Below are 14,926 nucleotides of genomic sequence, written 5' to 3'. Positions count from 1 at the left end.
TTGGCACCTCTATATATAAAATATGTTGAAATTTAGAGTACTTACAAAAAAAAAGAATTGAAATATCAAGGAGCCCTTGGATAATATAACTTATAATTTAGCATCTCCATGGCTTCCTTTCATAGAGTTGATTAAAAAACATTGCTTATCCACAAGGTCTATTGCAATCAAGCTCCAATGAGAACTAAAAGCAATCATATCTCAACAAATTAGTAGGATAAAATCTCAAAAACTCTAATAGAATATTGAATAACTTACTTTTCATTATATGGAATTATAAGGAGCTCCAAAGTATCGAAGTCAATCAGATTGAGCCAGTGCTCAATAAAACTTGTATCATGCTCGTTCCTCATAAAGAATGAGATAGATGGATCAAGAACCTCAATTTTTTGTTGTATATCCAAAGGAAACTCATGCATTATACACCTAGAAAAGGCATAGAAATAGTGAGTATAAACAAGAAAAATCTTATTGTTAAAAAAATATCAAAAAGTATAAGTAATTATGGATGGATATACCTTAGGCCAACAAGAATAATATTGTCATTTACTTCTCTTCTTTTATCCTTAAGAATCTGAACACATACAGCATCAAAGGAGATAACCTCAGTTATTTTGCCTAAGTCACCAGGTAAGAAACAAAACACACTGAATCCTTTTGGATTAGCTGCTTCAATAAGGGTGGCTAGCTCATTTTCAAAGGACTCTAGTTGCTCTGTTTCCCTTTCTTCAACCCTTTCCCTCCTATACTCTCTCCATTTATCTGCCTGTTCCTCTTTAGCTTTCTCCTCTTTTTCATGTTGCCTTGTATCCTTCTCATGGGTGACATCCTCAACCCTGAGACCAGAATCATCTTTCTTTCTCCTAGCTGGGGGCACATTAAGGATATTAAATGTCTTCACATCAGTGAGGGGAATTGGCTCAAGGACCTTTGAAAATCTATATCTTAGCCTCCTAAGAATTACCATGTCATTGTCCATGAGTGTGAGCCTATGAGCATGAGCAGCACAAATATAGGCATCTTGAAAAAACTCAACTAAAAAATCCTCTGTGGCTTCTTGTATACAATTAAGAGCTGTTCTTGTCCATCTGAAACTATCCAAACTATATTTGTCACAAATTTCCCTGACAAGCCTCTGAAAAGACAACTTTGGAATTGCATTGTCAAGAGCCTTTACTGCCTTCCTAATCTCCCTTCGGCACCTAACATTTTGAGAAAACTTTCTCTTTGGCTTTGAAGACTGATGAATCTTTGATGCTAAATCCCTAGAATGAATCTTCTCCTTCCTTGCTGTTGCCTTAGTCCTAGCCATCTGCCAAAAAAAGACATGTTACTTCTTCTCCAGCATGTCCAGCGAAACGCGAGTCCCAGACAAGAGGTATCCATGCTGCATGTCTTTTTTGCGTTTCAGCTGAATTTTTCTTGAGCGTGTCTAGTGAAACGCGAGTGTCAAGCAAGGCGCCTCCTTGCAGCTGCTTCTTTTCGCGTTTCACTGGACTTGTTGTCCATTGTGTCCAGTGAAACGCGAATTTAAGACAGGAGGCCTCCTTGAAGCACGTTATTTTCGCGTTTCACCGGACAACTCATGAATAGCATAGAAATCGACAAAACCAAGAAAAAAGAGCTTTGATCTAAGGAAAGCTTTTAAAATTACATAAAATATCCACAAAATTAGGGAATAAGTTTAAAGATTTCCTTAAATCTCTACAACATTAAGGAATACTCCCATTGTGAAAAAAATTCTTTTGTAGTGCTGATAAGCTCATAATAACATAAAGGATTAAGGAAAAGTATCAAAAGAATGCATTGAATGGAGCCTATTATTGAAAAGCAAGATGCAGAAACCATACCTTCTTTTTAGCTTGTTCTTCACAATCTCAGCCTAATGACGAGAATATGCTCGAAGGTTTCCTTTGTTGGGGAAGCAGTGAAATGTTTGGAGATTGGAAGGAACACCAAAGGTAAAGGCGGAGTAGCAATGTTTTCTGCTTGCTGGAAATGCAGTGAAAGGCGAAGGCGGTGAATTTGCATGGACTCAACGTTCTTGGCAAAGTGTTAATAACACACGTGTGGCGTATTCTCACTTACCGGAATTTTTTTTTTACTTGGAAAAGTATTATGTAACACACGTGTGATGTATTTTTGAAAAAAGAGAGTGTGCACATCTTCTAAGGAGTTTGATACGGTGTGTTAAGTGAGACACGTGTGCACGTATTTTTCCATTATTACACAAACTTTTTCATTGGAAGTATCACCACATGCTTAACGGTCAATATAAAAGCATTTCAAAGCCATTTCTCCGACATTGTCTTCTTTTCTGCCGAAATTTTGTCTCGACTTCCCTTCAAGGTCCTTGCTTCTTGTGTGGAGAGCAGTTCAACAATCTTTGATAGGTAACAAATTTTTTTTATTACAAGTATTTTAACAAAATAAATTTAATTAATATAGAAAGAATTTTTAATAACACTTGAATAATTACAGATGTTATGTGCTTTGTATCTTTTAAAAGCAGCATAGCTTTTCCAAAAAGGATTTTATCATAATTTTTTGTGTTTCCATAGAATTAATTTATAGTTCGTGTTTCTCTTCTTGATTTGCATCTTTTGACCAGTGAAACGCGAAATAATGTCCTTGTTAGTGATATTTTGCTAAGTATCGTGTTTCACTGGTGAGATATTGAAATAATTTTCGCCTTCAAGATAGTGTCCGGTGAAACGCGATTTCTTCACTTGCATTTGCCTTGGACACTTTAATTTTCGCGTTTCACCGGTCAACTAAAAATTTTTCTCATTTTTTGATTTTTTTGTCTTGAAAATGCAATTTTGGGGCCTCTTTCCATGGTTCCATCTTGTTTTATTGGATATTGGTTCTATTCTGCTTTATTTTCAGGGATAAATCTTTTCCTGGTCAAGATGACAAAGAGGAAGCTATCTCTGGAAGGAATGGATGAGGAGGAGATAATTGAGACATCTGATGATAGGCTCTTTGATTTCTTACACATCACTGGAAATTCTTCCAAATTTGGCTATATCAGGGAAATTTTCAATGTTCCTTTTGATTTGAAGGAGTTATTGGAGGATCTTGAAGATAAACTTAAGGAGTACAGATGTTTTTGTGATAGACATGTGCAAGGTTTGGAAGTCAATGGATTTGTTCATTATAGTGATGTCATGGGAGCCACCAGTACATCCAGGTCAACTTTGCTAGGCAGGTTCAACCTCATTGATAAGGAATTCAGAAAGAAAGAAACATGTTGCCCTTTCCACAGGTATCAACACCAATGCCTTGTGATCCACAAGGACATTGGATTTATTGTGTATCTTCAGTACATGGAAAATTCTTCTCCAGATATAGACCAACAGGGAAAGCTAGAGGATATTGCAAGTATGGATAAGGAGGTCGAAGAGAAGGAGGAGATGTTCCAAGAAGATGTTGAGAATCAACTTGTCCAAGGTTTTGATGTAGGTTTGTTCAAGAGTGACAATATCACAATGGTGGAAGAAAAGGAGATCGAGCCAAGTGCACAGGTTGATGAAGGTCCTCTTGCATGTGTTCCAACATTTCCCACTTATCTTATCAACAAGAAGAGATATGTGTTGCTAAATGATATTCAACATCTTTTTGATCTTAGAGAAGATTATTGCTTAGCAATCCTTGCAGGTTGGGGCAAAAATGACATGAATTTTATAGGTTATGAACAAGAACCACTAGCAAGTCTTGATGTTGAGGGAGAGAATTTCCAAGATAGCTCTATAGCCTTACATTCATGTATTAATCAGATCATAGAATACGAAAAGGGGGGGCTACCTACAGAAGAAGAGTTCTTGCAAGTCCAGAAGAAACTTCATATTGATGATGTAGGGTATGAAGAGAGATTGAAGTCTCCATCAGATGAGAAGCCCAAGAGTTCAATAAATCTTTATGATGATAGTCTTCTTGAAGAAGACGAACACTCTAAGGTATGAAATATAATTCGAAGTTACCCATTGAGTTTATGTTACACTTTATTATGCATTATAGATAAATATATTATATCTTGTACTGTTGTGGTTTGTTCTGTAGATTGAGATTGAAGATCTGGATAACTTTCTTGGAAGGGCCAAGGGCTCTAGGCCAATGAAGCTTGGAAAAAATCAAAGCCTTGGCCATTATATTGGAAACTTAAACAATCAAACAATTGTAATATATCATAGTAGATTGTCAAGCTCTCCAAGTCTACCAATGATGGCTTTGAGAGCTATCTCAAAGGTAATTGGATCTCAAGTTTTCAGCAGAGGTTTGGACAAGATCATTTTAGTGGAGAAGGAAGAAGCCATAAGAGTTTTTGGCTTCATGCCTGGATACAGTGGATCTAGAGCTGGATATTTTGGAGTTCTTGGCTCCTATTTGCTCTCTTATGTAGGAGATAGTAAGAATTTGAAGCTTCTTCCAAGCTATCGGAAACAAGAGTTTTTGAAATACAGAGGTCTTATTGAGTGGGATGAAACAAAAGATTCCTCTAGAGGCCCTGTCGAGCTACCTGAAACCAAGGACTCCTCTGAAGGCCCTGTTGAGGTGCCTGAAACTAAGGACTCTTCTGCAATACAATCAGACTAGAAGATGCCAAAGATTAAGGGTTTCTTGAAACCCATCTTTTCCCAACTCTTTGTTTGGTTTGTAACCATTCTGTAAATCTTTGCTTTGCGCAAGAATTTAAATATCTATCTTTTCTTCTTTGGGTAACAATTTGTAGTCTTTGCTAAAGATGATGTATTGCTTGATGTGGTTGTATCTTTAAGCTTGAATTTATGCCAAATTTGTCGATAGAACCATTGAAAGACCTCTAATAAACTATTGGCTTTGTGTTTTCCACCTCCATGTCTTGTGTGTCTGAAATATTTTGTTCTTGCTTGATAATGTGATTTTTCCATACCTTGGGTTGACCAGATAGATAGAGATCCATATTGTTTAATAAAGTATGGAGCATGAGTGTATAGAATATGCTGCATAGTCAACAAATAAAGAAAGTTATTAAAAAACATTATATGAGTTCGACAATGAAGAAACAAACATATACAAACTTCTTACCATATAGTGAGTAAAGTGTTGATCACCCCAAGCTTCTATCATCGCCTTTTTGAAAATGTTCAATTGGTTTTTAAAGTCTTTGAGATTATCATCATTCCATTCAGTCTTATCACAATAAAAAAAACACTTTGTCTAGTGTTTCCCAAACTTTAGCTTTTCTATTTCGAGCTTGTCTATTATCAGTGTGATCCTTAACTGCATTATGTAGGGATTTCCACTGATTAAATTTAATAGTTGAGCCACCATTTCTCGAGTTTATCTTGCCAAGTCTCCCATGAAAGCCTAGAAACCTTCTAGCCTTCACTCCACCAATAGATGGTTTTTTTGGGACACAATTACCATCCTTAGACTTTTGAAGATATGGTTCAATAACAACATTGCCACCATGCAAACCAATTGCAGAGAGAACTTTTTCAACCTTTGTTATAGCATCTGTTCTAGTTGATAATGGCTTCAGCTTCTATGCAAATCCTATATAGAGATGAACAAGCTTTTCAATTATCTTGCAAAGTGCATGAAGTGTACAAATATGGGCATTCGCTAAAGGAATGTCAAAGACTGGTTTAAACTGTGGATCCTTATTGTGCCTAGAGGGAGCTCTATTCCAATTGCTTGAGTTTAACTCTGCAGCTGGTGACATGCAGTATAAGCAAGGAGATCTCGAGTTAGCTCCCTTTGATACATTATACATACATTTGAGTGTCTTTAGGTCACCAGCTATGTGCCACTCAATCCTGTAGTTCCCAAATCCTTCAACAAATAGCTCTTCTCCTGCTTGTTGCCTTTGAATAACATTAGGTATTGATGTTTGATGAAAAACCCAATATAGTATATCAAAATTCTCAGTATCTACCTCAAATGCTCCTAGCCACCAGATGTTATATTCAGATTGAACACTAAATGATGTTGAGTGATTGCAATGACCTGACGAAAGTGCTCTATTCATCAAGGTGATAGAGATTCTCTCCAATTTTTTACATTTCAGAATCTCACTTTCATCAAGTTTAATCACAAATCTAGCCACTCCCTGTGCCTCTGCTACTGACAAGTCATAAAATTTGATCATTAAGCATTGTAGGGTGGGCAAGTCAAGGAAAATATTGTTAAATTCATTGAATGTAACCTCCTTTTTCTTGCCCTTGAAGCTAGCCTTGATATGAAAAGGCTCACCTAGAATCTCCATCACTTTGTTATTAACTCTTTGTCTGATAGTCCTAACCACAAATGGCTTCGGAAGTATGCAATTGTGTACCTATCCTTGCTTCATATTTGATTGTAAAAGCTGGAAAAGTTGCATATAAGCATCTCGACTGATACCAATACTATCCAGTGTCTTCTGTACTAACTCAGAATCCAAAGAATGATCCTTTACAAATGACTCCAAGCATTGTTTCTTTGCCTTTTTAAATTTCTTCTTCTCCAAAATATCCTTTGAAACTACTGAAGGAAGAAGATGATAATAAAACTGAGCTGCTTTTAAATAATCTCTTTCACTTGCATTTGGTTGTAGAAGAGATCTAAGCAAAATTAACATCACAAATCAATGAAAGTAGTTTAAATAAAGCCATATTTAAGATTTTTCAAGTGAAAAAAAATATACCTTGCTGCTTGGATTCTTTTACCACAGCCTCCTCCTCCTTGTTTGAGATTCTTAATATTTTTAAGAGCTCTTTGTCGATTTCGAAGGCCTAATAAAGTTTGCTTTCGTTGATAAGCTTTGATACGCTTTTCCAATGAATGAATTTTTTGTTGACAATCTTCTAGCTTCTACAACAACTCTATATTGTGTTTCATCAAAAGATGATTCTCTAGTCCAAGGATATCCTTTTCTGCAACAAGATTAAGTGTATAACCTAAAAATCCATTGTAGCCATCACCAATAAACCTCATTAATGATGAGCTATTATAGAAAGAAGGAGTGCTATTTCTGCTAGGATATTTGGGAATTAGCTTTCCATCTAACCAAAGATCAATATTCTTATTTCCTTCAAACCTCAGTATATGTCTCATAGACTCTGTAACCGTGATAGATTTTGTTCTCTTTCTTATTGGTTCATACTCACTATCCAACTCAATATGAAGATGACAGAGAGGTCTTTTATGAGAGCTACAGAGATCATTAGATGATTGATCCATAGCTGAGTTACAGAGATCATTGGGTGATTGATTCATAGCTAAGGATATGATTAGAAGCAAGAACGAAAACAAAGAAGAGACTACTAAGGAGGAGAAAAAAAGAAGAGAGAAACGATGGAGGGAGGCAATCGAGTATCCACCAAAATTCAAATTGAATATTACTTTTCACTTTAATGAGGAGAGGTAAGATCTTCATTATGACAACCTTTCCAACTTTATGGCGACCTAGATTTCTAGGTTTGATGTGACCACGAGAATATCACGACAATGACTTATTAATGAATTTTGATATTTTAACTTACCAAAATATAAACCTTTTAAAAATTCTATAAAATGATTTTATTTCTTAAATTTTTTTCTCTCTCTAGGATCTCTTACAGGGCATTTTCGAGATCTCAAAACTCCCCTAATGTAAGATTTGGAATCTTCATCGAAAATCATTTACTTTATCCAACATCTTTATACTATGTGCACATAATTGACATGTGTTTTGGTGCATTGTAAATGCTTGTCTTAGAATTATAAGATCCATTTCATGTCTTTCATTTTTATAATCTTGGGGAGCTTGCCTTAAATACATGCAACACCTAAAAGGCTCATACTTTAGTCCTTTTTTTCCAAATTAATAAAGACACAAAGAGCTACGTAGGGAGACTCAAGAAAAGGTGGTTGAGGAGGTTGAAGCACGGGTGATGCTTCTGGCTCTTTAACTTCTCTCTTCCTTTTTTCTCAAACCCTCTTTGTCCATCCTCTCTTCTCTCTCATACTTGTGTAACAACTATGGATTCTTAGTGTGTGAGTCTAAAGGAGGAGCCACATAATCTTGTTGCTTGGTTGGTGTGGATGTCTTGAGTCTTTTGTGTGTGGGTAATTCTGTGCAAGAGAGGTGTACTTGCAAGTTTCATGGTGAGGAGCAAAGCTCCGTGCATATACTTTGATGCATGCTTATCCTGGTTTTGTGCTTCTTGCTGTGCTGGGGTCACTTTACATACATTTTTTAAATATCATTTTTGGCTAGTGAACTCCTTTCCTTATCTAGACCTACCTTCCATTAATTCCAAAGGATTTCAGCTATTATGTCTTATGACAAATCCCCCTTAAATCGTATTCTAGTTGATAATTATCACGATTTTGCACTTGCAAATTTCTAGTCTCACTTTTCTCCCATGGAAAATATCAAGTTCCAAGTATTCATGTGTGCCTAGGCTTTTCCCTCACAAGTCTTAATGATCTTGACAATTGTGGGAATCCTCCCTCGGCTTCCACTATTGATCTAGCTCTCTTTAGTTCCCTTAACATTTAAAAACTCTTTATTAGATAGAAGAATTTTATTTAATTCCCTATGTTACCACTTGTCAAGTAGCCATTGCTCAAAATGGAAGTTAACGTTTGGTAGTCACTTAGGGTCTCAGCCCAATTCCACAAGGATTGACCTAAGGGATCCTATAGATCTAATAGTCACCGAGGGCATTCTAACACCTAGCCAAGACTGTCACTTTGTAGTCAATCGTGACTAAGAGAAGAGTAGCCATTGCACTTGGTTCAAAGAGAGTTGAGAGACATGGGAAGTTGGGACTCAACAACTCTTCCCATAAGGCAAAATGTCAACTTCAACCCCCTAAAAAGGCACATAGTTGGGTTCTAAGACCAGACCTTAGGAAATTTATCAGTCACTCATGACCTATTTTTATATCCTTCTTCTAGAAAGCACCCAACTTGTAATGTCCCCATTAGTTAGTTTATTTTAAGGTGCGTATACGTAGTGTTGCACGTTCACACATGAAAAAAACTGCAGAATCTCTACAGGATTTACAGGAAGCATGACTGGTTTACTAGAATAGTTTGAAATCTCTAGTATCATGTTTAGATGACTTAATTCCCACTTTAGATGGATCCTAATATATATTGTGACTTATTTTGAAGGGAATAAGTCATCTAAGACAAAAGATAGATAAAAATAATTTGATTTACAAAAATCATCATTTTGTCTTTTTTTTAAATAGATTTTTGCAATTCTGCCTGTAATGACTTGTCGACCAGATGCATTTCGATTGTTTTGAGTACCCGAATGACTATATTTGGGTTCATATGACGAACTTATGATCCAAACAAGTTGCAAGTAGAAAAAAACAAAAATAGTGAAAAAAAACAAGCATAAGCTTTAAAGCTAAGCGCTAAAAGAAAGTGTTATCTCTTTGTCATCGATGACATCATCAAAAATACTCAAAAGTAAGCGCCCTCTCTTTACCCCCCCTCTCACTACTATATAAACAGGGGTGGGATGTCATGCCAAAGACACACAACGATCCATGCAGAAGTCTCTCTGTTGTTACTGACATGACGAAGCTCTGCTGTAATCAGCCAAGCCTCTCTTTCTCTCTCTCTCCAACCCTACGCAGAAGCACTGCCTGAACCCATCAAGCTTCTTCCATGGCTCCTAAGAGACATCAAGATGCTAAGCAAGGTCACGCTCAGAGAACACGGGAAAGTGGTCGTCGTTATTGTGTTGAGGGAACTCAACATGATGGTGAAGCATAAGAGGAAGTTAACCCCAAACCCATTCAAATTGAAGAACCAGTCATTCCACAACAAATCGAGGTTGCGACTATAACCCGTAATCACGATGGATGGCCAAATAGAGATAACCAGGTTAGTACATAAGAAAATGATCACAATTAGTTATAACTTACTTGGACTTGTAAAAGCATGTTAGTATTACCAAATGCTTTTTACGAATGAACACGGAAATTGATGAAGGGGATAGATTCTATGCATCGCATTGACAACTGTGTTAAAATGTCTTATGGTTATGATTGCTTTTGGATTTGTGAATGATGAAATATGGCTCTTATGATTCCAGGCTTGCACAGCCAGACGAGTTGTGGATTGTGGTGGTTTGGGACATTGGGGTCCCCAACCCAATGCTCCCTTACACTCTATGGAGTGTGGAAAAACTCACCTACGGGCTACGCTCCCAAGGGGGGTAGGTGTCTTTTGATTTTTGATCACTCGAGCACCCAAGAGGGCAAAAGATCGAGTGATAAGTACCCCTGTTATGTACAGGGAAGCTTAAAGGGTGGTGCACAGATCGGATGTTGTATGCTCGCGTAGTGAGTGCCAGAAGGTCCCCAAGAACAAAAGAACTCTACTTTTTGCACAAAACTCAAGGTAGAAAGCATGCACGACATGAACAAGAGACCAATTGGGTGCAATCTCCCCCCATGCCTTGTGTGTGCACTCCACAAAGCATGTATTTTATGTATTAATCATCTTCAAGCTCAAATAATAGCCCAAATTACAAAATAGCATGCTTTTGGCTTTTAAGTTTTCTTTAGTGCCAAATAGAAATAAAGCTAATGGGTGGGTGCCCAAAGAGTCAAGCATACCTGATACAATGTCCAAATACAAATATCATAATCGTGCGCCCATGCGCATGTCACGATTGTGGGAGAGAAGGAAGGAGTCTCACTTGTAGCTTTCTTGCTTGCACAATGGGGGAATACACATAGAGGTGGAGGCTGAAAACAATTTTCCTCTTCTTAGTTGTGTAAGCCAAAAAGAACTCTAATACAAAGAAATAGAAGAACCCTATATATGGGTCTCAAACCAAACTCAACTAACTAAGGAGGCATACTAACTAAGCCACGAACTAGAGTAGATAAGGATAGCTATCATGTAGCTATTATTCATGGGCGGTGTACCAACCGCGTCTGCAACTGACAAGTCGGTGACATAAATACACAACGGTCACCCTGGCGTATCACGAGTGGAGCTCGATATCTCAACACTCCCCCTCGAGCTCAACCCCAATTCCTGCACACCAAGCAGGTCTCTGAACTTGCGCAGCTTCTCTGCGCCCAATGCCTTCGTGAATATGTCAGCTACCTAATCCTCTGTGCTGACATAAACTAGATCAATAAGACCTAGTAAAACCCTCTCTCGCACATAGTGATAATGCACCTCAATGTGCTTTGTTCTAGCATGATAGACTGGGTTATTTGCCAAGTGTATACTACTCATGTTATCACAATAAATGACAACTGGCCCATCTGTAGACTAATGCATATCATAAAGTAGCTTATGCAACCAAGCTACCTCACATGCAGCCATTGCTACACCCCTGTACTCATCCTCTGTGCTCAACAAGGCAACTCTAGGCTGTTTCTTGCTGCTCCAAGTGATTGTAGCACTCCCAAAAGAGAACACATATCCACTGGTAGATCGTCTATCAGAAATACTACCAGCCCAATCAGAATCAGTGTATCCATGCAACTGTATCTGAACCCCAGTCTCATAAAATAGTCCATACTGCAATGTGGACTTCACATACCTGAGTATGCGTCTAGCCGCATCCAAATGTGGTTTCCTTGGAGCCTGCATAAACTGACTTACCAATCCAACAACATAGCTCAAATCTGGCCTGGTAATAGTCATATAAATCAAACTTCCTACTATGCGTCTATACATAGTAGGGTCTTCTAGAAGCTCACCTACATCTGTGCTCAGCTTCACATTCTGCTCCAAAGGAACTGAAATAGGCTTACAGCCTGTCATCCCATATTTGGACAGCATGTCCAATCCATACTGCCTCTGCAAGAGCTGTATCCCACTTGGTGATCTAATCACCTCGATGCCCAAGAAATAACGCAGCTCTCCCAAATCCTTCATCTCAAACTTCTGCTTCAATAGCATTTTCACATGAAGGATATCTTCATCACTGTCACGTGTCATAATCAAATCATCAACATAAATGACAAGTAGCATAATACCTTTCTCTGTTTTTCTCACATAAAGTGAGAAATCTGCCTTGGAAATCTGAAGCCAATAGTGACAAGATACTCTCCTATCTTGTTAGACCATGCTCTAGGTGCTTGCTTCAAGCCATACAAGGCTTTTTTCAACCTGCAAACAAACTCAGGATGAACAGCATGCACATAACCTGGTGGCTGCTCCATATAGACCTCTTCTTGCTAATCACCATGCAAGAAGGCATTCTTTACATCCATCTGATGTAAAGACCATCCCTTTGATGCAGCCATAGCAATGACTACTCTTACGGTTGCCATCCTTGCAACTGGACTGAATGTTTCTTCATAGTCAATGCCATATGTTTGTGCATACCCCTTGACTACTAATCTTGCCTTGTATCTGTTCACAGAACCATCTGCATTGTGCTTCACCTTATAAACCCACTTACAGCCAATTGCATTTTTACCTTTAGGCAAAGGTACCAATTCCCATGTAGCATTTGCTTCCAAGGCATCCATTTCTTCATCCATGGCTTTCTCCCATTTTTCTTTTCCCATGGCTTCCTCAAAAGAAGTGGGTTCTGGTTCCTGTATCACTTTAACCATATATGCATAGTGAATGGCTGTAAATCCATCATATTTCAGCCTATCCACAGGATACCTAGCTCTCGTAGACCTGCGCAAAGTAGGTTCACTCCTAGGTGCTCTCAAAACATCCCTGGTCTTCCTTACTCCAGGTGTAACAATAGAAGGAATACCCAACTCATCATCAATGCTCTGTTCTGAGCCACTGGATTCACCATCCACATAAGAGTGACCTGCATTCACATCAAACATGGGCTGATCAACCTTCTCTTTTCCTTTTCATGATACCTGCATACCACTATCTGCATTGCTTTGAGAAGATTTTCCTGATCTCAATCTGCCTGTCCATGGCGAAGAATGTGAACCACTACTAGAGGACGCTCCAGATCCACTAATATTTTGTGACTGCTGCTGTGAATTCTGTGCAGCATTACCATTTTGTGCATCTACATCATCAATCACATTTACTGGTTTATACCAGCTACTCACCTCATAAAAAACAACATCTCTGCTCACTGTAAACGTACGAGTAGAAGGGTTATAGCATCTATACTCTTTTTGCTGCAGAGAGTAACCAATAAAGATGCACTTCTCAACTTTTGGATCCAACTTGGATCTCAACTCATCTGGCACATATACATAGGCAATGCAACCAAAAATTTTCAAATGAGAAATATCTGGTTTCCTACCAGTATACCTCTCCTCCGGAGTCATTCCATGTATTGCTGCAGTGGGAGTCTTGTTCATTATGTAGACTGTTGTAGCAACTACTTCAGCCCAATAAAAATCTGGCAAGTCTTTTTCATTGAGCATGGCACGAGATACCTCTCCAATATGCATGTTTTTCCTTTCTGCAATTCCATTTTGTTGTGGGGTATGACTGCATGAATATTACTGCTTTATGCCATGCTCCTGCAGGAACCTTACAAACTCATTTGAGAGGTACTCTCCCCCTCCATCTGACCTTAGGTATTTTATCTGCAGGCCTGTTTCTTTTTCAACCATAGCTTTAAGAGTTTTGAAATGCCCAAAAACTTCACTTTTCTTTTTCATAAAATACACCCAAACTTTTCTGCTATAGTCATCAATAAAAGTGACAAAATAATGACAGCCTCCAAGAGATGCAGCTTTAGTAGTCCACACATTAGAGTGGATTAATTCCAATGGCTTCTCACTCTCTTGAACATGTCTAGGAAATGGTTTCCTTGCCTGTTTTCCAAACTGATAGGCTTCACATACCTTATGCATTTCTGCAACCTTGAATTTGGGCAATCCTGCAACAATATTTTGGGCCTGCATTGATTTAAGTCGTTGTACATTAACATGACCAATGCGTTTATGCCAGATATCAATATCTGCAACTACACTGGTCCCATGTGCAAACATTGCTACACTCAATTCAGACATGTATGCATCCAATGTAAACATTCTGTCCTTCTTCTTTCCTTTTGCTATCAAGCGACCTTTATTTTTCATATCCTCAACAAAGCATCCATGAGGATTAAATCTGACCTGCAAGCCATGCTCAACCATTTGACCAACAGAAATCAGATTCTTGGTGATATTCGGGACATGAAATACATCGGACAGGTATTTCTTTTTCCCATCCTGCATAAACAAAGGAATTTTTCCAATCTGCACAATAAGATGTGCAGTATCATCACCAGTCTCCACAAATCCTGGTTTTTTCATTTTCCTTGCATCCTCCATCCATTCTGCATGACCTGTCATGTGGTTTGATGCACCTGAGTCAACATACCATATATCATTGCTTTCTTCTGCACTTGTCATAGAATTGTTCATGTGCTGCACCATAAACAAATGCTCATTTATGTCATCACCCTGTCTACTAGAAGATGTATAATTCCCTTGTTGCAGTTTTCCATTCATGATGTCATTCTGCTTTTTATAGCAGTATTTATCCATATGACCCATTTTACCACAGTAGTAGCATTCAACATTACTGTTTGCATTTTGGCCTCTTTGCCATCCACCACGACTTCTTTGGCTCCCCCTGCCTCTAGAGTTACCACGTCCTCCTCCATAGGACTGGTTTTCTTGAGTTTGCTGCATATTCTGATTTCTACCACGGTCTCCATATCGGCCTCCTCTACCTCTGCCTCTACCTCTTCCAGCATTTGAGTAGAAGACAGCTTCTTTTGAAGTTCCTCCTGAAGAAGATGCACCACCATTTCTCTACTCCTCAGAAATTAGAAGAGCAATCAACTCCTCAAAATCACGAAATCTTTCATGGACGGAAATGGATGTTCGAAATTGTGCATAATCCTTTCCTAGACCATTCAAGGTCACTGAGACTAAATCATCATCTTCCACTAGCGACCCAATGGAAGCAAGTGCATCTGCAATCTTCTTCACCTTCATGTGGTAGT

This window comes from Lygodium microphyllum, chromosome 10, assembly GCF_053477565.2.
Source record: "Lygodium microphyllum isolate KBCC chromosome 10, Lygodium_microphyllum_v1.1.10, whole genome shotgun sequence".
Classification (NCBI taxonomy): domain Eukaryota; kingdom Viridiplantae; phylum Streptophyta; class Polypodiopsida; order Schizaeales; family Lygodiaceae; genus Lygodium; species Lygodium microphyllum.
The sequence above is the reverse complement of the archived record's forward strand: the minus strand, read 5'-3'. Positions refer to the sequence as shown.